This window comes from Triturus cristatus, chromosome 6, assembly GCF_964204655.1.
Source record: "Triturus cristatus chromosome 6, aTriCri1.1, whole genome shotgun sequence".
NCBI classification, from domain to species: Eukaryota; Metazoa; Chordata; class Amphibia; order Caudata; family Salamandridae; genus Triturus; species Triturus cristatus.
This window is the reverse complement of record NC_140589.1, coordinates 1774925617-1774949796: the sequence shown is the minus strand read 5'-3', so window position 1 is coordinate 1774949796 and position 24180 is coordinate 1774925617. Positions and strand designations below refer to the sequence as shown.

At 55.7% G+C, this 24180-nt stretch overlaps 1 protein-coding gene across 1 annotated transcript in view; it reads right to left on the bottom strand.

Annotated features, from left to right (window-relative positions):
* PNOC (prepronociceptin) overlaps positions 1-23421 on the bottom strand; it is a 290709-nt gene extending 267288 nt beyond the window's left edge. Inside the window, exon 1 of the mRNA XM_085613066.1 lies at positions 23384-23421. The gene's annotated coding sequence lies outside the window, so the exon portion shown is untranslated. The remainder of the gene's footprint in view (positions 1-23383) is intronic.
* Positions 23422-24180: the final 759 nt, after the last annotated feature.

The window sequence follows — 24180 nt, the reverse complement described above, 5'->3', positions numbered from 1 at the left end:
GGCTTAGAGCAGAGGCCTGCGGAATTTCTTGAGCAATTAATTTGGGGATGAAGCAGTCTTGGTAAAATCAATACTGTTTTCAGAGACAAAACTATCTAGGGACTGGGATAATTTGGGACTATCATGTTCGATGACCTCAGGGCCATGTGCTGAACCCGGTGATGGTCAATCCACTTCCTCTAAACAGCTAAATCTGTTAGCGAGTGGTAAACCTCTCCAGCCAACAGAGAAAGCTGCGTCTCTGCCCTCGTAATCTGGCCAGTCGCTCCACTCCCTTCTTATATTCCAGTTGTTTATTTGTGGCATATTCCTATCGGGGGTGTCGGCCCAATAGTTTGTAGGAGGATAAAAGGAGGAAAGCCTTCTCACCTTTATTCCATCGTACTTAGGCCACATACCACGACGGCAAATGTAATCCGCCGTACGTGGATTATCAAAATTAACTATAATGCAGTCCCCTTGGCTCGTTTTCTTCTCGCTTCCCACCCAAGGGACCCTACGCACCATTAGGATCCTACTACCACAGGAGGGTGGGAGCGGTCTGTTGGTATTGAGCCAATGCTGGACCTTGTTTTTTAAGGACCACGTTGGTTCCTCAGCTTTTGGCCTTAACTCGGGAACACCGGTCAGGATCACAACATATGGGTCTGCGTCTGCTGGTAAATGTATGTGGTGCCCGTACTCCCCCCTGATTTTATCATTAGGGTGTGTTGGCCCTGAAGATTTAAGTAGTGTATTTTCCGAGATTTTGGCAGGGCCGGGGGGTTTAGGGGGCTCCACAACTTTCTTTAATTGAGCTGGCAGTGGCTTTAATCTTGTATTTAATACGCGAGAGGGTGCATTTGCCACTGGCCGCTCCGTTCTCAAGGTTGTGGGGGTTGGTTGCGGTTCCTCAAGATTAGCCAGCCCAACGCCCAACTGAACCCTAGGGGAAACATTCATTGAGGATAACTGTTTTTCAATGTTAGAAAGGGATAGTGCAATGGGTTGCATAAAGTCTTTGATAAGCTCTTCTAATCTAGATAAAAATAAGTTTTTGGCCTCGCAGACTTTGCAACCCTCGCCCAAACTACCAAGGACACCAAGAGTTGTTATGTTTGTGTGCGGAGCAGTTATATCAGTGGCTGAATTAGGTAGGTTACTCTGATTAGATCTACTTTTGCTTTGCACCCGACTAGGCGGGATTTTTTTCTTGGGTTTACCATTGCATTTTTCCACCTCCCTAGGCTTCTTCCGTTTTGGAATGGCGCCCTCCCTCTTCCCCCTTGAGTGATTAACAGTGGGAAGCTCCTGCCTTGGGCTGATAAAAAGATCGGGCGTCTTCTCAAGAGCTTCGCTTGAGTGCATGTCCGAAAGAGCCAATGAGGCCGAGAGATCGACCGTATTTGGCACGCCATGAGTTTCAGCCTGGATTTCAATAAGAGGTCTAAGGTCCCTAGGGCTAGTGGGTGTCTTGGCTAAAGCCAAAGGGCCTATAGAGGATCGCCTTGCTAAGGCCAAATCCTGAGATACCCTCCGCTCCAAGAGCGATATGCCTTGGTTGATGGCTTCATTTGCCCTGGTGATGTACTGGTCAATTGGGCCAGATGTATGTACATCCCCATGTGCAGTTTTACTCCTAGAAGCCCTCGGCATCCTATCACAACTACTAACAATGTACACAATACAAACTAGAGCTAGTCAAATAAGCAAGAATCGCTAGTATGGTGCTTAAAGTGTATATTGAAGATGGCAGAGCAAAAACACCTGTCTAAAATGTAAGAGGGGGGGCCCAGTCCAGTCTTACCCGGTCTTTAACGGGCTTAAACGGGCCCGCCCTTGGCCCGGGCTTCGCCCGGCGTCCCGCTCGCGTCCCGCGACGCGGGGAGTGACGCTGGCTTTAATGCGCCTCCGGGCGCTAGGTGGATGACGCTGTGTCCGGTGAAGGCCCCCGAGGAGTCTGGGTAATGCAGTCCGCACTCACCCTCCCTCCGCGCTGCGGCCGCGAGATCCAAAACGCGGCGGCGGGAGGGGGGGGGGGACTATGCAGAGGCTGGAAAGTTGCGGAGAGTCAGGACCAGCAGGTAGGACCAGAGCACACAAGGGCAACGGCAAATGCAACACCCGCTCCACCGGGAGTGACGCTGGCTTTAATGCGCCTCCGGGCGCTAGGTGGATGACGCTGTGTCCGGTGAAGGCCCCCGAGGAGTCTGGGTAATGCAGTCCGCACTCACCCTCCCTCCGCGCTGCGGCCGCGAGATCCAAAACGCGGCGGCGGGAGGGGGGGGGACTATGCAGAGGCTGGAAAGTTGCGGAGAGTCAGGACCAGCAGGTAGGACCAGAGCACACAAGGGCAACGGCAAATGCAACACCCGCTCCACCGGGAGTGACGCTGGCTTTAATGCGCCTCCGGGCGCTAGGTGGATGACGCTGTGTCCGGTGAAGGCCCCCGAGGAGTCTGGGTAATGCAGTCCGCACTCACCCTCCCTCCGCGCTGCGGCCGCGAGATCCAAAACGCGGCGGCGGGAGGGGGGGGGGGGACTATGCAGAGGCTGGAAAGTTGCGGAGAGTCAGGACCAGCAGGTAGGACCAGAGCACACAAGGGCAACGGCAAATGCAACACCCGCTCCACCGGGAGTGACGCTGGCTTTAATGCGCCTCCGGGCGCTAGGTGGATGACGCTGTGTCCGGTGAAGGCCCCCGAGGAGTCTGGGTAATGCAGTCCGCACTCACCCTCCCTCCGCGCTGCGGCCGCGAGATCCAAAACGCGGCGGCGGGAGGGGGGGGGGGGACTATGCAGAGGCTGGAAAGTTGCGGAGAGTCAGGACCAGCAGGTAGGACCAGAGCACACAAGGGCAACGGCAAATGCAACACCCGCTCCACCGGGAGTGACGCTGGCTTTAATGCGCCTCCGGGCGCTAGGTGGATGACGCTGTGTCCGGTGAAGGCCCCCGAGGAGTCTGGGTAATGCAGTCCGCACTCACCCTCCCTCCGCGCTGCGGCCGCGAGATCCAAAACGCGGCGGCGGGAGGGGGGGGGGGACTATGCAGAGGCTGGAAAGTTGCGGAGAGTCAGGACCAGCAGGTAGGACCAGAGCACACAAGGGCAACGGCAAATGCAACACCGTATCTACTTCCCAAGGACTTTGATCTCTCTGCCTCCCTCCTCCCTCTCAATGCTCATCCTCCAGGGCGCCATTTTGCCTCTGCAGGGAGATACCGCAGTCACGAAATCACAGAAGCCTGAAGGTGGCTCCTTGCCAAGCGTGAGATGTTCCGTCTCCTACAGAAGGCTGCAAGCAGTTTAAGCGTGAGATGTTCAGTCCCTCGCAAAAGGCTGCCGACAGCTCCTTGCCAAGTGTGAGATGTTCAGTCTCTCGCAGAAGGGTGCCGGCAGCTCCTGGCCAAGCGTTAGATGTTCAGTCTTTCACAGAAGGCCGATGGCAGCTCCTTGCCAAGCGTGAGATGTTCAGTCTCTCACAGAAGGCTGCAAGCAGTTTAAGCGTGAGATGTTCACTTTCATACAGAAGGCATCGGGCAGCTCCTTGCCAAGCATGAGATCTTTAGCCTCTCACAGAAGCCTGAAGCGTGAGATGTTCACTCTCATACAGAAGGCTGCTGGCAGCTCCTTGCCAAGCGTGAGATGTTCAGTCTCTCTCAGAAGGCTGCAAGCAGCTTAAGCGTGAGATGTTCACTCTCAAAAAGAAGGCTGCTGGCAGCTCCTTGCCAAGCGTGAGATGTTCAGTCTCTCACAGAAGGCTGCAAGTAGCTTAAGCGTGAGATGTTCACTCTCATACAGATGGCATCGGGCAGCTTCTTGCCAAGCATGAAATGTTCAGTCTCTTACAGAAGCCTGAGGGTGGTTCCTTGCCAAGCATGAGATGTTCACTCTCATTCAGAAGGCTGCTGGCAGCTCCTTGCCAAGCGTGAGATGTTCAGTCTCCTACAGAAGGCTGCAAGCAGCTTAAGCATGAAATGTTCAGTTTCTCACACAAGGCAGCCGGCAGCTCCTTGCCAAGCGCAAGATGTTCAGTCTCTCACAGAAGGCTGCAAGCAGCTTAAGCGTGAGATGTTCACCCTCATACAGAAGGCATCAGGTGGCTCCTTGCCAAGCATGAGATGTTCAGTCTCTCACTGAAGCCTGCCGGCAGCTGCCTTGCCAAGCGTGGGATTTTCAGTCTCTCGTGGAAGGCTGCTGGCAGCTCCTTGCCAAGCGTGAGATGTTCAGTCTCTCTCAGAAGGCTGCAAGCAGCTTAAGCGTGAGATGTTCACTCTCAAAAAGAAGGCTGCTGGCAGCTCCTTGCCAAGCGTGAGATGTTCAGTCTCTCACAGAAGGCTGCAAGTAGCTTAAGCGTGAGATGTTCACTCTCATACAGATGGCATCGGGCAGCTTCTTGCCAAGCATGAAATGTTCAGTCTCTTACAGAAGCCTGAGGGTGGTTCCTTGCCAAGCATGAGATGTTCACTCTCATTCAGAAGGCTGCTGGCAGCTCCTTGCCAAGCGTGAGATGTTCAGTCTCCTACAGAAGGCTGCAAGCAGCTTAAGCATGAAATGTTCAGTTTCTCACACAAGGCAGCCGGCAGCTCCTTGCCAAGCGCAAGATGTTCAGTCTCTCACAGAAGGCTGCAAGCAGCTTAAGCGTGAGATGTTCACCCTCATACAGAAGGCATCAGGTGGCTCCTTGCCAAGCATGAGATGTTCAGTCTCTCACTGAAGCCTGCCGGCAGCTGCCTTGCCAAGCGTGGGATTTTCAGTCTCTCGTGGAAGGCTGCTGGCAGCTCCTTGCCAAGCGTGAGATGTTCAGTCTCCCATAGAACGCTGCAGACAGCTCCTTGCCAAGCCTGAGATGTTCAGTCTCCTACAGAAGGCTGCAAGCAGCTTATGCCTGAGATGTTCAGTCTCTCGCAGAGGCTGCAGGCAGCTTTTTGGCATGCATGAGATGTTCAGTCTCTCACAGAAGGCTGGTTGCAGTTCCTTGCCAAGCGTGAGATGTTCAGACTCTGGCAGAAGGCTGCCGGCAGCTCCTTGCCAAGGGGGAGATGTTCAGTCTCTCACAGAAGGCTGCACAGCTTATGCGTGAGATGTTCAGTCTCCTACAGAAGGCTGCAAGCAGCTTAAGCATGAGATGTTCAGTCTCTCACACAAGGCTGCAAGCAGCTTAAGCGTGAGATGTTCACTCTCATACAGAAGGCTACTGGCAGCTCCTTGCCAAGCGTGAAATGTTCAGTCTCTCACACAAGGCTGCGGGCAGCTCCTTGCCAAGCCTGAGATGTTCAGTCTCTTACAGAAGGCTGCAAGCAGCTAAGGCCTGAGATGTTCATTCTCTAGCAGAGGCTGCCGGCAGCTCCTTACCAAGCGTGAGATGTTCAGTCTCTCGCGGAAGGCTGCCAACAGCTCCTTGCCAAGCGTGAGATGTTCAGCCTCTCGCAGAGGTTGCTGGAAGTTCCTTGCCAAGTGTGAGATGTTCAGTCTCTCACAGAAGGCTGCGAGCACCTCCTTGCCAAGCGTGTCTCTGCTTCTCAGCTCCCATCACTTCCCATTCTGGCACTTTTAGGGCAAAGAAGAGAAATCTATTGAAGTCTTCGCACTACAATCTGACCCCCCTCCAGGTGCTTCTAGCCGAGCGGAGAGAGACAGTTCAGTTAGGCACAGAAGGCAAGGCACCGAGAGAGAGAACATGATTTGCCCACGAAAACACAACGTGGAGCAGCCAAGATTAGAACCCAGATTTCCCATTTTCAGACCTGGCAAGTTGGACCGCAGCTAGTCGTTCCCTTGCAGCCTTAACAGTAAAATGAAAAGTACCACAATACAGTGTTGTGAAATGAGAGGCGATGCCTGGCTGCCCACTGCACACCGACACATGATAGCTGAGGTGGTGTGGTGACGGTGGCCGCACTCAGAATAAAATCCAGGTCTGTGCCTTCATGACTTCAAGTGCTCAGAGGAAGAACGGGGTCTTGTAACAACCACACAGATGGAATAAAAGAGAGGGGCAAGAGCTTTCATCTGTTGATGGATTTACTTAGAACCACTCTGAAACTTTAAAAGAGAAAAAAGTGCTCTCGTGTTTGATTGAAGGAGAAGTGACGCGGGGGTGAGGGGCACTTGTGCATTATCTATCAGCTCCTGCTCTGGTATCAAGCCTGGATTTCTCTGATATCAGCAGACAGCGGTGAAGACAAGCTGTGCGGAGCTGTGACCCACAGACTGCTAAAAGATCTCTTCACAAGGACCAGAGCTTAAAGAAGGGTCATTAGATATGTTCATGTCGCCAGGACATTAGCACTTACAGCCCCTGCCTTCTTGTCAATGGTGGCCTCCTCATCCCACGTCAGCGCGGCCTGTGATGGTGCCCACACCTCACCCCACGTCACCGTGGCCCCTGTTCCCAGTGCCCCTCCAGTCCTTGGCTGTGATAGTGCCCACACCTCACCCCATGTCACCAAGGCCCCTGTTTCCAGGGCCCCTCCAGTTCTTGCCTGTGATGGTGCCCACACCTCACCCCATGTCACAAAGGCCCCTGTTCCCAGGGCCCCTCCAGTCCTTGCCTGTGATGTTGCCCACACCTCACCCCACGTCACCGTGGCCCCTGTTCCCAGTGCCCCTCCAATCCTTGCCGGTTATGGTGCCCACACCTCATGCCATGTCACCATGGCCCCTGTTTCCAGGGCCCCTCCAGTCCTTGCCTGTGATGGTGCCCACACCTCACCCCATGTCACCGTGGCCCCTGTTCCCAGGGCCCCTCCAGTCCTTGCCCGTGATGGTACCCACACCTCACCCCACGTCACCGTGGCCCGTTTCCAGGGCCCCTCCAGTCCTTGCCTGTGATGGTGGCCTCCTCACCCCATGTCACCGTGGCCCCTGTTCCCTGTGCCCCTCCAGTCCTTGCCTGTGATGGTGCCCACACCTCACCCCATGTCACCGTGGCCCCTGTTTCCAGGGCCCCTCCAGTTCTTGCCCATGATGGTACCCACACCTCACACAGCGTCACTGTGGCCCCTGTTCCCAGGGCCCCTCCACTCCTTGCCCGTGATGGTGCCCACACCTCACCCCACATCACAGTGGCCTCTGTTCCCAGTGCCCTGTAGTCCTTGCCTGTGATGGTGCCCACACCGCACCCATGTCACAGTGGCCCCTGTTCCCTGTGCCCCTCCAGTCCTTGCCTGTGATGGTGGCCTCCTCCCCCCATGACATTGTGGTGCCTTTTCTTAGGGCCCCTCCTGGCCTTGCCTGTGATGGTGCCCACACCTCACCCCATGTCACCGTGGCCCCTGTTCCCAGGGCCCCTCCAATCCTTGTCTGTGATGGTGCCCACACCTCACCCCATGTCACCATGGCCTCTGTTCCTTGTGCCCCTCCAGTCCTTGCCTGTGATGGTGCCCACACCTCACGCCATGTCACTGTGGCCCCTATTTCCAGGGCCCCTCCAGTGCTTGCCCGTGATGGTGCCCATACCTCACCCCACGTCACCGTGGTCCCTGTTTCCAGGCCCCCTCCAGTTCTTGCCCGTGATGGTGCCCACACCTCACTCCATGTCACGTGGCCCTTGTGCCCTGTGCCCCTCCAGTCCTTGCCTGGGATGGTGCCCACACCTCACCCCATGTCACCGTGGCCCCTGTTCCCAGGGCCCCTCCACTCCTTGCCTGTGATGGTGCCCGCACCTCACCCCATGTCACCGAGGTCCCTGTTTCCAGGGCCCCTCCAGTTCTTGCCCGTGATGGTGTCCACACCTCACCCCACGTCACTGTGGCCCCTGTTTCCAGGGCCCCTCCAGTTCTTGCCCATGATGGTACCCACACCTCACCCCATGTCACCGTGGCCCGTTTCCAGGGCCCTTCCAGTCCTTGCCTTTGATGGTGCCCATTCCTCACCCCACGTCACCGTGGCCCCTGTTCCCAGGGCCCCTCCACACCTTGCCCGTGATGGTGCCCACACCTCACCCCATGTCACCGTGGCCCCTGTTCCCTGTGCTCCTCCAGTCCTTACCTGTGATGGTGCCCACACCTCACCCCATGTCACCATGGCCCCTGTTCCCAGGGCCCCTCCAGTCCTTGCCTGTGATGGTGCCCACACCTCACCCCATGTCACTGTGGCCCCTGTTTGCAGTGCTTCTCCAGTCCTTGCCATTGAAGGTGCCCACACCTCACCCCATGTCACCGTGGCCCCTGTTCCCAGGGCCCCTTCAGTCCTTGCCTGTAATGGTGCCCACACCTCAACCAATGTCACCGTGGCCCTTGTTTCCAGGGCCCCTCCAGTCCTGGCCAGTGATGGTGCCCACACCTCACCCCACGTCACTGTGGCCCCTGTTCCCAGGGCCCCTCCAGTCCTTGCCTGTGATGGTGCTCACACCTCACCCCACGTCACCGTGACCCCTGTTCCCAGGGCCCCTTCAATCCTTGTCTGTGATTGTGCTCACCCCTCACCCCACGTCACCGTGGCCCCTGTTCCCAAGGTCCCTCCTGTCCTTGCCTGTGATGGTGCCCACACCTCACCACACGTCACCGTGGCCCCAGTTCCCAGGGCCCTTCCCATCCTTGCCTGTGATGGCGCGCACACCTCACCCCATGTCACCGTGGCCCCTGTTCCCTGTGCCCCTTCAGTCCTTGCCTGTGATGGTACCCACACCTCACCCCATGTCACCGTGGCCCCTGTTCCCAGGGCTCCTCCCATCATTACCTGTGATGGTGCCCATGACTCATCCCACATCACCGTGACCCCTGTTCCCAGGGTCCCGCAAGTCCTTGTCTGTGATGTGCCCACACCTCACGCCACATCACCGTGGCCCCTGTTCCCAGTGCCCTCTAGTCCTTGCCTGTGATGGTGCCCACACCACACCCATGTCACAGTGGCCTCTGTTCCCAGTGCCCCTCCAGTTCTTGCCCGTGATGGTGCCCATGACTCATCCCACATCACCGTGACCCCTGTTCCCAGGGTCCCGCAAGTCCTTGTCTGTGATGTGCCCACACCTCACCCCACATCACCGTGACCCCTGTTCCCAGTGCCCTCTAGTCCTTGCCTGTGATGGTGCCCACACCGCACCCATGTCACAGTGGCCCCTGTTCCCTGTGCCCCTCCACTCCTTGCCTGTGATGGTGGTCACACCTCACCCCATGTCACTGTGGCCCCTGTTCCCAGGGTCCCTCCAGTCCTTGCCTGTGATGGTGTGCACACCTCACCCCACGTCACAGTGGTCCCTGTTCCCTGTGCCCTTCCAGTCCTTGCCTGTGATGGTGCCCACACCTCACCCCATGTCACTGTGGCCCCTGTTCCCAGGGCCCCTCCAGTTCTTGCCTGTGATGGTGCTCACACCTCACCCCACGTCACCGTGACCCCTGTTCCCAGGGCCCCTTCAGTCCTTGCCTTTGATGGTGCCCACCCCTCACCCCACGTCACCCTGGCCACTGTTCCCAGGGCCCCTCCTGTCCTTGCCTATGATGGTGCCCACACCTCACCCCATGTCACTATGGCCCCTCCAATCCTTGTCTGTGATGGTGCCCACCCCTCACCCCACGTCACCGTGGCCCCTGTTCCCAAGGTCCCTCCTGTCCTTGCCTGTGATGGTGCCCACACCTCACCACACGTCACCGTGGCCCCAGTTCCCAGGGCCCTTCCAGTCCTTGCCTGTGATGGCGCGCACACCTCACCCCATGTCACCGTGGCCCCTGTTCCCTGTGCCCCTTCAGTCCTTGCCTGTGATGGTACCCACACCTCACCCCATGTCACCGTGGCCCCTGTTCCCAGGGCTCCTCCCATCATTGCCTGTGATGGTGCCCACACCTCACCCCATGCCACCGTGGCCCCTGTTCCCAGGGCCCCTCCAGTTCATGCCCGTTGATGGTGACCACACCTCACACCATGTCACCGTGGCCCCTGTTCCGAGGGCCCCCTCCAGTTCTGGCCAGTGATGGTGCCCACACCTCACCCCACGTCACTGTGGCCCCTGTTCCCAGGGCCCCTCCAGTCCTTGCCTGTGATGGTGCTCACACCTCACCCCACGTCACCGTGACCCCTGTTCCCAGGGCCCCTTCAATCCTTGTCTGTGATGGTGCCCACCCCTCACCCCACGTCACCGTGGCCCCTGTTCCCAAGGTCCCTCCTGTCCTTGCCTGTGAGGGTGCCCACACCTCACCACACGTCACCGTGGCCCCTGTTCCCTGTGCCCCTTCAGTCCTTGCCTGTGATGGTACCCACACCTCACCCCATGTCACCGTGGCCCCTGTTCCCAGGGCTCCTCCCATCATTGCCTGTGATGGTGCCCATGACTCATCCCACATCACCGTGACCCCTGTTCCCAGGGTCCCGCAAGTCCTTGTCTGTGATGTGCCCACACCTCACCCCACATCACCGTGGCCCCTGTTCCCAGTGCCCTCTAGTCCTTGCCTGTGATGGTGCCCACACCGCACCCATGTCACAGTGGCCCCTGTTCCCAGTGCCCCTCCAGTTCTTGCCCGTGATGGTGCCCATGACTCATCCCACATCACCGTGACCCCTGTTCCCAGGGTCCCGCAAGTCCTTGTCTGTGATGTGCCCACACCTCACCCCACATCACCGTGGCCCCTGTTCCCAGTGCCCTCTAGTCCTTGCCTGTGATGGTGCCCACACCGCACCCATGTCACAGTGGCCCCTGTTCCCTGTGCCCCTCCACTCCTTGCCTGTGATGGTGGTCACACCTCACCCCATGTCACTGTGGCCCCTGTTCCCAGATTCCCTCCAGTCCTTGCCTGTGATGGTGTGCACACCTCACCCCACGTCACAGTGGTCCCTGTTCCCTGTGCCCTTCCAGTCCTTGCCTGTGATGGTGCCCACACCTCACCCCATGTCACTGTGGCCCCTGTTCCCAGGGCCCCTCCAGTTCTTGCCTGTGATGGTGCTCACACCTCACCCCACGTCACCGTGACCCCTGTTCCCAGGGCCCCTTCAGTCCTTGCCTTTGATGGTGCCCACCCCTCACCCCACGTCACCCTGGCCACTGTTCCCAGGGCCCCTCCTGTCCTTGCCTATGATGGTGCCCACACCTCACCCCATGTCACTATGGCCCCTCCAATCCTTGTCTGTGATGGTGCGCACCCCTCACCCCACGTCACCGTGGCCCCTGTTCCCAAGGTCCCTCCTGTCCTTGCCTGTGATGGTGCCCACACCTCACCACACGTCACCGTGGCCCCAGTTCCCAGGGCCCTTCCAGTCCTTGCCTGTGATGGCGCGCACACCTCACCCCATGTCACCGTGGCCCCTGTTCCCTGTGCCCCTTCAGTACTTGCCTGTGATGGTACCCACACCTCACCCCATGTCACCGTGGCCCCTGTTCCCAGGGCTCCTCCCATCATTGCCTGTGATGGTGCCCACACCTCACCCCATGCCACCGTGGCCCCTGTTCCCAGGGCCCCTCCAGTTCTTGCCCGTTGATGGTGCCCACACCTCACACCATGTCATCGTGGCCCCTGTTCCGAGGGCCCCCTCCAGTTCTGGCCTGTGATGGTGCCCACACCTCACCCCATGTTACCGTGGCCCGTGTTCCAAGGGTCCCTCCAGTCCTTGCCTGTGATAATGCTCACACCTCACCCCATGTCACTGTGGCCCCTGTTCCCAGGGCCCCTCCAGTCCTTGCCTGTGATGGTGCCCACACCTCACCCCACGTCACTGTGGCCCCTGTTCCCTGGGCCCCTCCAGTCCTTGTCTGTGATGGTGCCCACACCTCACCCTACTTCACCGTGGCCCAGGGGCAGTGCCCCTCCAGTCCTCGCCTGTGATGGTGCTCACACCTCACCCCATGTCACCGTGACACCTGTTCCCGTGATGGTGCCCACACTTCACCCCATGTCACCATTGCCCATTTTCCCAGTGCCCCTCCAGTTCTTGCCCGTGATGGTGCCCATGACTCACCCCACATCACCGTGACCCCTGTTCCCAGGGTCCCGCAATTCCTTGCCTGTGATGGTGTGCACACCTCACCCCACGTCACAGTGGTCCCTGTTCCCTGTGCCCCTCCAGTCCTTGCCTGTGATGGTGCCCACACCTCACCCCATGTCACTGTGGCCCCTTTTCCCAGGGCCCCTCCAGTTCTTGCCTGTGATGGTGTCCACACCTCACCCCATGTCACCGTGGCCCCTGTTCCCAGGGCTCCTCCACTCTTTGCCTGTGATGGTGTCCACACCTCACCCCATGTCACCGTGGCCCCTGTTTCCTGGGTCCCTCCAGTTCTTGCCCGTGATGGTGCCCACACCTCACCCCATGTCACCGTGGCCCCTGTTCCCAGGGCCCCTCCAATTCTTGTCTGTGATGGTGCCCACACCTCACCCTACGTCACTGTGGCCCCTGTTCCCAGGGCCCCTCCAATCCTTGTATGTCATGGTGCCCACACCTCACCCCATTCCACTGTGGCCCCTGTTTGCAGTGCCCCTCCAGTCCTCGCCTGTGATGGTGCTCACACCTCACCCCATGTCACCGTGACACCTGTTCCCGTGATGGTGCCCACACTTCACCCCATGTCACCATTGCCCATTTTCCCAGTGCCCCTCCAGTTCTTGCCCGTGATGGTGCCCATGACTCACCCCACATCACTGTGACCCCTGTTCCCTGTGCCCCTCCAGTCCTTGCCTGTGATGGTGCCCACACCTCACCCCATGTCACTGTGGCACCTTTTCCCAGGGCCCCTCCAGTTCTTGCCTGTGATGGTGTCCACACCTCACCCCATGTCACCGTGGCCCCTGTTCCCAGGGCTCCTCCACTCTTTGCCTGTGATGGTGTCCACACCTCACCCCATGTCACCGTGGCCCCTGTTTCCTGGGTCCCTCCAGTTCTTGCCCGTGATGGTGCCCACACCTCACCCCATGTCACCGTGGCCCCTGTTCCCAGGGCCCCTCCAATTCTTGTCTGTGATGGTGCCCACACCTCACCCTACGTCACTGTGGCCCCTGTTCCCAGGGCCCCTCCAATCCTTGTATGTCATGGTGCCCACACCTCACCCCATTCCACTGTGGCCCCTGTTTGCAGTGCCCCTCCAGTCCTTGCCTGTAATGGTGCCCACACCTCACCCCACGTCACCGTGGCCCGGGGACAGTGCCCTCCAGTCCTTGCCGTTGATGGTGCCCACACCTCACCCCATGTCACCATGGCCCCTGTTTCCAGGGCCCCTCCAGTCCTTGTCTGTGATGGTGACCACACCTCACCCCACGTCACCGTGGCCCAGGGGCTGTGCCCCTCCAGTCCTTACCTGTGATGGTGCCCACACCTCACCCCATGTCACCGTGGCACCTCTTTCCAGGGCCCCTCCAGTCCTTGCCATTGATGGTGCCCACACCTCACCCCATGTCACCGTGTCCCCTGTTCCCAGGGCCCCTCCAGCCCTTGCCTGTGATGGTGCTACACCTCACCACATGTCACCGTGGCCCTTGTTCCCAGGGCCCCTCCAGTCCTTGTCTGACACGGTGCCCACACCTCACCCCATTTCACCGTGGCCCCTGTTCCCAGGGCCCCTCCAGTTCTTGCCTTGGATGGTGCCCACACCTCACCCCATGTCACTGTGGCCCTTGTTCCCAGGGCCCCTCCATTCCTTGCCTGTGATGATGTCCACACCTCACCCCATGTCACCGTGGCCCCTGTTTCCAGGGCCCCTCCAGCCCATGCCTGTGATGGTGCTACACCTCACCACATGTCACCGTGGCCCTTGTTCCCAGGGCCCCTCCAGTCCTTGTCTGACACGGTGCCCACACCTCACCCCATGTCACTGTGTCCCCTGTTCCAAGGGCCCCTCCAATCCTTGTCTGTGATGGGGCCCGCATCTCACCCCATGTCACCGTGGCCCCTGTTCCCAGGGCCCCTCCAATTCTTGTCTGTGATGGTGCCCACACCTCACCCTACGTCACTGTGGCCCCTGTTCCCAGGGCCCCTCCAATCCTTGTATGTCATGGTGCCCACACCTCACCCCATTCCACTGTGGCCCCTGTTTGCAGTGCCCCTCCAGTCCTTGCCAGTAATGGTGCCCACACCTCACCCCACGTCACCGTGGCCCGGGGACAGTGCCCTCCAGTCCTTGCCGTTGATGGTGCCCACACCTCACCCCATGTCACCATGGCCCCTGTTTCCAGGGCCCCTCCAGTCCTTGTCTGTGATGGTGACCACACCTCACCCCACGTCACCGTGGCCCAGGGGCTGTGCCCCTCCAGTCCTTACCTGTGATGGTGCCCACACCTCACCCCATGTCACCGTGGCACCTCTTTCCAGGGCCCCTCCAGTCCTTGCCATTGATGGTGCCCACACCTCACCCATTGTCACCGTGTCCCCTGTTCCCAGGGCCCCTCCAGCCCTTGCCTGTGATGGTGCTACACCTCACCACATGTCACCGTGGCCCTTGTTCCCAGGGCCCCTCCAGTCCTTGTCTGACACGGTGCCCACACCTCACCCCATGTCACCGTGGCCCCTGTTCCCAGGGCCCCTCCAGTTCTTGCCTGTGATGGTGCCCACACCTCACCCCATGTCACTGTGGCCCTTGTTCCCAGGGCCCCTCCACTCCTTGCCTGTGATGATGTCCACACCTCACCCCATGTCACCGTGGCCCCTGTTTCCAGGGCCCCTCCAGCCCATGCCTGTGATGGTGCTACACCTCACCACATGTCACCGTGGCCCTTGTTCCCAGGGCCCCTCCAGTCCTTGTCTGACACGGTGCCCACACCTCACCCCATGTCACTGTGGCCCCTGTTCCAAGGGCCCCTCCAATCCTTGTCTGTGATGGGGCCCGCATCACACCCCATGTCACCGTGGCCCCTGTTCCCAAGGCCCCTCCACTCCTTAACTGTGAGGGTGCCTGCACCTCACCCCATGCCACTGTAGCCCCTGTTCCCAGTGCCCCTCCAGTCCTTGCCTGTGATGGTGCCCACACCTCATCCACGTCACAGTGGCCCCTGTTCCCAAGGCCCCTCCACTCCTTGCCTGTGAGGGTGCCTGCACCTCACCCCATGCCACTGTAGCCCCTGTTCCCAGTGCCCCTCCAGTCCTTGCCTGTGATGGTGCCCACACCTCATCCACGTCACAGTGGCCCCTGTTCCCAGTGTCCCTCCAGTCCTTGCCTGTGATGGTGCCCACACCTCACCCCACGTCACCGTGGCCCCTGTTCCCAGTGCCCCTCTAGTCCTTGCCTGTGATGGTGGCCTCCTCACCCCATGCCACCGTGGCCCCTGTTTCCAGTCTAGGGCCTCATGTGCCACCCTAGTACATTCTGGGTGCGGTGGACTCAGCCTGCTTCCACTGTAGCAATCCGACTAAGTTACCTGCTTGGAGTGAGTGGCAGGTGAAAGGTCCATGGCTGGTACTTGTTTCCGTGAAGACAAGGGTGTGATGAACAACTTACTTTTAAAGGACAAAGCATAAACAATCTTCTTCTCAGAAGATTGCGCTTCACAATGCAGTGAAATAAATACATGTTTTTTCCCCTTCTGCTCAACTGAACACAACCAGGACTTCAATTCCCAGAATGCATTGATTTATTGAGTGACAGTGCGTGCCTTTCCGGCATGGAGTCATCCAGTGACCCTAGTATAGAGTAAGCAGGGTACAGGCTTGCAACCATGCAGCGTGTTTGGGTACAGAGCTCAACTTTATTAAAGAGCAGAGTGGGGCATCTGCATTTCAAGCGTTTGCTGTCGGTAGGTGTACATTTTATTTTATGTGATTGAAGCAATGTTGCAATAACTTCAAAGTAACTCGTTATGTCTATATAAATCTGTCTCGCAGTACAACCAGTTGAGAACAATCTACAATTAGAACCAGCCCAGGGCTCCATTACCATAAGTCGTGTCTGTGAATGAATTTGGACTCCCGTTAGCCTGGGCTACCGAGGCTTTTGTGAGATCCCTCCTAAATCTGCTTGCACAGCTAAGGATGTGATTGTTTTACCAGAACATCAAACTCCGACAGCCAATTCGAGATACATGTGTATCTGGTCAATAGTTGGACACAGATATTGTCTACTCGGTCCTAGAAGTGCTGGGTAGATGCAAGATTTGTAACTTTAGAGCCGAGATTTACAAAAAAAGTGACAGAACGCAGCGCAACAGCCAAAAGACTCTGGGCCATATTCTCAAGGAGCTATCGCCGAATTAACGGCACATTATCGCAGCCAAAGTCGTGATAAATTCACCACCCCATTCACAAGCTGGTGTTAACAGCCCACAGCACCAGTTAACCCGTGATAGCAGCCGCAAAAAACATCGCCACAGAGGACCCACGCAACTATCGCTAATGAGATGCAGAGTGGGCGTTCCCGTGCCAAAAGCAGCAACAACATCACACCACAACATTCTCAACGACCAGCCACATTGATTGAACAGAAATGAGGATTGGACATCCTTATTGTAATTCGCCAACTGTATATTTCCCAAATGTCTCTTACAACCAATAAGCCACCTTACTTTGCTAAAAATCTATATATGATGTACCACATAATTGTATTCAACTTGCACATGTTTTTTATGTATAATTGTGTACAAATACAGTCTTTCTTCTATAGTCATGCACAATCTGCTGTACTCTGTTGCCCCAACATTTATGGTGCACCGGCAACGTTTTTCACATTTTCCCTAAGGTCAGGATTACACAATTCTCACATGCACTCCTATCATAGTGAGGGACTTTCCACCATATACACTGCACCATGTCATGATTATATCATAGGCACCCGTAATACATCCAACATGGCCGCCAGGGTTCACTTCCCAGCCACCCTCTCATTACCCTGAAATCCCGTGCTATTTAAACAGCCTGCGTGTCCTCTGTCCCGGCTGCAGCATTGAGCCATTGAGCTCTACCCAGACGTCATTTGACCGTCCCAGGACCCCCATCCACCAGCACAACCGTATTTCCACATAATCACGGTAAGGAGCACTCGCTCCACGCGCAGCCTCGCCCACACCCTGCAACTCAGGTAACATTCTCCCTAATCTTATTTTTCCTATTTACAGACTCGCTCCCCGCTAATGGTTCAACACCTCGCGGGTCCACACTCCAGGGTGTAACGCACCGGCACTCTCCGACCCGGCCAACTTCGAGCCACTGAGCTCTACTTATACTGCAAGTGACCACCCCAAGATCCCCAGCCACCGGCACCGCCGTAATTACTTTTAATCAAGGTAAGGAGCACACGCTCCATGCACATCCTCACCGTCACCCTGCACTGCAGGTCACCTCCATTAACAACTTAGTCCTCCTTATTACAGGCTGCCTCCCCGCTAACGGCTAAAAGACCTTTGCGGGTCCGCATCCATCATTCCTCCCCTTCCATGCCGGGCAAGAACTATTCCTGGACCCCATCTTACCGTGAACAATTTAGGTATGTTGCAAACTTGCCCCCAGCACCATCCCTGCCCGCATCCTAATCGCGCACCCTTCTTTTAACTCCCCGTTCCCGTTGCAGGCTACTGGCATCATCCCGAAGTTCCGCAGTACAATCCACTGCATGCCCGTTGAGCCCCTGAGCTCATGACAAACGTTGAAAACTCCGGATTTCAGGCCTCATTAGGAAGGTAAATAGACCCAGCACCCCCACAGAACCACAATATCTCCTTCTGACGAATTTACCTCACGATCTTCAGGCTAGGGATTCACTTCTAATTCGCTTTCTGCTTCAATTACTCCTTAGTCAGCCGGACTCGCAGAAAGACAACTCTTTCATCGATAGCCTCACACTCCCACCCTTCTGTTGCGCGCTCACCTTCACTCCCCCACGTACCTTCATACCAATTCATAGGCTTCACATAGAAGGATCCTTCACTGCGCCGTCTGATTTTGCGTCAAGGGACCTTTCTTTCATTAACAAATACACTCTTTCTTCTCTTCCTCCCTTTTTCCCTCTATTTATGTAAATTACTGTTTAGTCCCTAATGTTGTTCAGGCACTGATATTCTTTTGTCCTGATGATGATCCCAATATCCATGTAAACGGGATCGAAACGTTGTCGACCTTTTTAAACACCGTGCACACAAACTAACTGTATACCATGTGTCACGGCTGTGTTAACTATTACACTTGTTTCTATTTTCACATCCATTAACAAACCCCGTGTTTTGCCTGAATGTTTCGTTCTTTACGTTTTTTATGTTTATATGTCATTATTTTTTTTCACAAACTGCCTCACTTTCAAGTCTCTGGATACAGGATTGTATTCCACTGTATAATGTTGTGTGTTTTGATATCTGAGAATAAGTCTGATTAAATCTCACTATCCGGCTGGATAGTAATCATATTGATTCTGTTCTATATTTATTTTTCTTTTGTTTCATTGACCTTCGACAAGGACCACTGTCCTCGTTAAAAACTAACTCTGTGCTGGTCAGGTCTGGGACCCATTCTTCTGATATATTGGATGACCTCTGTGACGGTGGTCTTGGGGTCATCAACGCCATGTGTCTGTGGCCCTGCGCTGTCTGCAGCCTCCGGCCTCAACTGCGGGCCACCAGGGCCCACACATAGATTTGGATCCTGACCGGCCCGGACGTCGCATCACCTCAGGAGGCACACGCCACCCCCGCATGGACCACCTCCAACCACCATCTGCCAGAGTTGAAGCGGTGGTCCTGACAGAACTACAGAGTTGCTCAGACCTGTTGTGGATGCCATCATCGGCCTGATACCCTGCTCAGCATTCCAGGTGCCAGTGACTCAGTACACCGCAAGCCATTGTCCATTAGTGATTGAGTTTTGTGCTGTGGAGATGTTGCGCAGCAATGTCACCTCATGCAGTGGGGAAGACCTGGGACGTTGATGAGGAAGATGAGTCAAGTGTGCGGACGGGAGATGGCACAGACAATGGGAGGGCAGGAGGCAACATCCCCAAGGCAGGAATGCAGACTGGAGGTGGTAGTCAAGCTACACACCCAGAACCATTACTGGGTATTGCGCTGTGGACTGCGGACGCAACTGTCACCTCAGGCGGTGTGGGCGACCTGGGACGTTGATGAGGAAGTTGATGCAGGTGTAACACACCCCACTGCATCTGCATCAGGACTAACCCGAAGGGACACAATCCTAGATATTCCTTCACATGAGCGCGCTCATCTCTAGTGCCCCTACTTCAGTGCACTGCAACTCACGGAACCTCCTGACTGAATTTTGGGTGACCTCTGTCCTTACTCCGGCTCCCTCCATGTTGCTGTGCAGTTGACTCTGTTATGCATGTGTTTGCTGTTTCCGTTGCACTGGTGTCCAATGTTCAAGTTGTTGCCAGCACCAAACATTCTGTGCGGACTGAGTTAGACTCACCCGACACACATCCAGCACAGGAGTCACTGTACATGTGGCCCTTCCAATAAAGGGGCCGGGCGCACGTGCCCGTAGCCAGTTCGACATGATATCTGCGTATATCCCTGTAGTCTAGTGTATGCATGAGGGCCCTGGGCCCTACGACATTATATTGTGCTGTGTACATCGGATGCAGACGTGTCACACCAGGCAGTGGGTTGTAGCTTGGACATGTAGCTTTGTCGTCACCCACTCAATTCGTAAGGGGAGTGGCATGGGCCGTCGTACGCAGAGCCAACGTGGGTGTGTGACTGCTATTTGAGCACCCCTGCCCGTGGTTCTGTACTGTGAATGTGCATCTGCATGTGTCTCTATGGCAGTGTGGGACTCCTTAGTGGGGTGTTGGTGGCCCCTGAAGGGTGATAGACACCTACGAATGTGTCCTGGTTTGCATTCCATGGGTTCGGCCCCCACACACACCTGTTGGGCCACCTCCTTTTGGCATGCAGACACATGGCATTGGGGTGTGATGTATGGGTGGGTGAAGTGTTGTGAGCCAGCTGTGTTTGCGGGTGCTTCCTACTGTGTGGTCTGTTGCAGGCTTGGTGTTCTCCTCTGAGTAGCATGGCTGTCCGGGTCCTGGTGGGGGGTTGTGTGGGATATCCATGTGCTGTTGTAGGGCGTCGGTGTCGACGGTGTGGTGGTTCTCTCTGACATCGCAAATGTGTTGTATTCTGTGCTCTGCTGAAGGTGTTGTGTGCCCCTCTGCGATGTGAAGGGGAGGTGCGTATTGACTTTGTGTTGACATATATGTTGGCGCATTGTGCAGGTTTGCATGCAGACTGTATGGCAATGTACATTGTGACTGTTTGGAGGGTGCTGGATTCTCCTGCGGGACAGTGTACATTTGGTCTACATGACGGATGTGAGGTCGTACGCGTACATTTCCATTTCACAGTTTCCGGCTCCGTCAGATGTAGTAGGCATGTGTCTGTGCATGTGCAGAGCCAGTTGTGTCCTCTGTTCTGCAGTGTCGGCTATGCGCGTTGTCGTCAATGTGGGTGTGCTGTTTGTACTATGTGTGTGTGCTGCAGTGTGCCAAGGGGATCTGGGCCATGGACCTGGATGATTGTGGGTGTGCAGTGTGCTACACCTCATTGTGCATGTATTCCATTGTGCCCACTCCCCCGTCCCCCAGTCAATGTTCATTGCACTCCCTGTTGATGTTGTGTCAGGTCCTCTCGAGCTGTGTCCGTACTCCCTACTCCTTGCACCATACTGGAAGGTTACCCTTCCAGTACAAAATACTATATGTAGACACACATTGAAACATTTCCTACATTGCACATGTGCTGCACAGTGCAACACACTTGCAAAGTCCGAAAAGACAGGAGAAATAAAACATTTCTCTTCTTAATGCCTCCTTTTAAATAGCGTTAACTTTTGGCGCGAAACCCTGGCTACTATTGTTTGTAGATGGGGTTTTGCATCAAAAGGCATGGGTGGTTGCATGCAAACGCCCTTGTACCCCCCATGTAACGCCCCCTTGACGCTACATAACATAAAGCAATGCTTTGAGCTACTGTCAGGCTACTTTCTAGCGCAAAACAAGTTTAAAACTGGAAAGAAATTCAGGAAAAAAACATTTTGTGCTGGTAGGGTCACTTTTGTTAGTAAATCTACCCCTAGGTTTCTTAAGTTAACGCAGGAACAACACGCTGATGAATTTACTTCTGGATTCTTCTCCAAGTGCCTTCAAATGCCAGGGTTTTGGATCCCTCGAAGCCGGAATGAAAAAGCCTCCCGTTTCGCGGGCGTGAGGGTAGATATTCGCTCTCGGATCCATGCAGCATTTCATTTGCACACAGCGCTCAATACTGTCGCTAGGCTATTTCTAAGCGCCCCAAACTTGGGGAGAGGATGTGGTCCATCGGCTGGACTGCCGACTTTGGTGCTGGAAACTAGGGTTCGAGCCTCGGGGTCGCGTCCACATCCTGTGACTCTTGGCAAATCACTTAATCTCCCCGTGCCTGAATATGTAATGTAAATACGGCGCTCGTGTACAGCGCTCCAATACCTTCGGGTCGAGTTCGCGCTATATCAAAAATGCAAAAAAAAAACTGTTCTCACGAGGGGCCAAGGCACAGGAATATCACACATTTCGCCCAGGATCACATCACTTTGCGAAGTAGCGGCGCCAGATTATCGCTGAAGAAAAGGAGAACGCCCTTCAGATTCCACGGGTGTCACCGCAGCTCATTAAAAATGAATAAAACTTAAACATAGCACAGACCAGCATGGAAGCGCTAACATGATATACTCAAGGCGGAATCCTCAAGGCCGACTGTAACGTGTCCGCCCGACAAATAAAGCGCGCTCTCGTTCAATATGCGTTTTATTGTGATGCGCTGTGGGGTGCACTTCTCTGTAATATCGTGCCACGCAGCTTAGCACTGACAAACACTCAAGAGACCTCTCTCCCCCACGGACAAGCAGAGGTCACATTTCAGAGGATTCATTCAACAACGCGCATTAACAAGTGCCCCCCTCCTGCGTGGCACTAGGAACACATGGCAGCTTCACGTGCACCCGTCACCACCCACTGAGATATTCTGAAACACACAGCAACGTTGTTGTGCAGAGATTCCCAGTTACCGCTGACTCAGACACGCGGAAAGAGACCCTGCACGTGGCGGAATAGCGTGGGCTCTTGTGCCGTCTAGTCCCGTTCCAAGTGCGTGCCCCACTTTCTTGTGCCGTCGCCGGATCCTGTTCCAAGTGCGTGCCCCGCTCTCTTGTGTCGTCTGATCCCGTCCCAAGTGCGTGCCCCATTTCCCACCCAATTCCGGCGTTTATACCCTGACTTCCACCAGCCCCATTCCGCTGATGGTCGCTGGACAGCGCCTCGCGCGCCACTTGCTCTCCCGCTACAACAAAAATGTTTATGTGAGCGCTGCACTCCTCCTCTTTATGGGGAGGGGCGCACATACTGCAGAATATACGTGGTGCCTGTGAATGTACAGACGTTCAAATACCACACACTCAGCGGGCAGCAACGGGAGTGACAGAAAAATCCCAAATGACGCACTCGAATGGTGTTTAGTTTTCATGACAGACAATTCCATTTCATATATTTTAAATCTTTCGGCATAGGCAGATGAACGGATTTACCCATGTTTATATTATTTCTATGTTTTATCCCGAAGCCAGGAACCACATTTGCATGTTCGAAAGTCACCAAAGATATGTTATTTTACAACCCCCGGGCGTTCTCGCCCATCGCTTCTGCAGCGATAGGGGTGAATAGTAAGAGTTCCGGAAGTGGCAATATTTTCAGAAAAAGCTCCTTCTTTACAACACAGATGGGGGCGAAAGGCATTCATATTGAGCCGCCAGGCTTCCATAGCGCCTCGAGCACAGATCTGCATAAGGCGCATGAAGTTTGCAGTTTGATTTTCCAAAACAAAAACATAATGATGGGATTTGAAAGTTGCCTGTAAACCGGATGAGTGCATGCACGGCAGCAGGAGTGCGCGGCACATTTAACGCAAAGTTTACTTTCTTCTCTTCCTGGCCCCATCTGTGCCAGCGACTGAGTGAATATTCGCTCTGTCACTGCAGGTTATTTGCCAAGATTCCAGATCCGACGGGCAAAGGGCAAGCTGCCCGCAAACTGCCACAACCCGCAATAACTGTATCAAAATACTCTCCTACACAACTGCGGCTGCTTCAGCAGGAAGTTTAAAACGCACTTCGTACCACTGACTTAAAACTTCTGCTCTGCCTGGAATAGTCTAGATTCTTGATGACCCCCCCCCCCCCCCCCCCCACCCCATCCCACCCTCCCCCTCCGCACCTCAGCGTCCTGAAGTTGCCACAACTTTGTCTGGCGCTGTATAGACAAACCAAAACTCAAATACACAAAAACAGCTGTTTGCAAGCTGCAGCAAAGCGTGGTGCGAAGAAACATTCGCGAGAAAAAAAGTAATGAAAACGGACAAAAACACAAAGCTAATAATAAGTGACTGAATTTTAACGTTATCCAAAGTGGATGTGAGAATCTGGCGTATGAATAAAAGATTACTGTTATTATGAAATGCACAGAGTGCGCAACGCCTTGACAGCGCAGCACGCGCTCCGTCGCAGAGCCCGCCGCCTCGCAGCGCGCGCCTACCTGGGGTCGCCGTCAGTGTCTGCAGCAGGGTTTCCCGGGCTGCGCGCTCTGTTCGCTCTGCCTCTGCCAGCGCCGTATATATACAGGCGCACCGCCCCTGCCTTCCCCACCCTGCTCCTGTCACACACCCTCCACCCCCACAGGTCACTCACTGACAGACTGACAAACCGCTGGAAACCTACCCCCAGCCTCCCTCCCCAGAGGGCGCGCGTCACGCCGGGCGCGCTTTACCAGGGCCCCCCTTCGCACCCCACACCCCTCCCGGCACGGGTGGACACTGCAGCCCGTCAGAACGGCAGTCAGTCCGCCGGGGCTGGTCGGTTTTATGGCTGTGTGTCTCAGTGGAGAGGTAACCAATGTTTTCCCAAGCTGCCAAACCGTTCAACCAAAACCTGAGGATGACAGGGGCGCGCCCCCGCCAGGGTCCCACGAGGGCGGAGTGGGAGCCCTTCCGGTAACCCAAGCCAAATAATGAACTGGCTCATTCGGCGTGAAGGGGTGTACCAGCCTGGAAAGCGGCCGATGATTACATTCAGGAAAGAGTGAAGCACTCTTTCTCCAAGGTGGAGCTACGTCACCACTCGCTCGCACAGTGGCCTTCGTCTTGCGGCCTCTATCCTGTCTGTGGACACAAGAAAAGGCACGCACTTAATACATATAAACAATAAAAAAGTGAAGGGCGATTTCTTCTTCACTGTTGCATCAAAACTCCAGCTGTGCCCCACCTAGCCATAACACAAGAGGCGCGGTGACACACCACACAGCTTTGGAACGACAGGTCCCCTCTGTGACTGTCT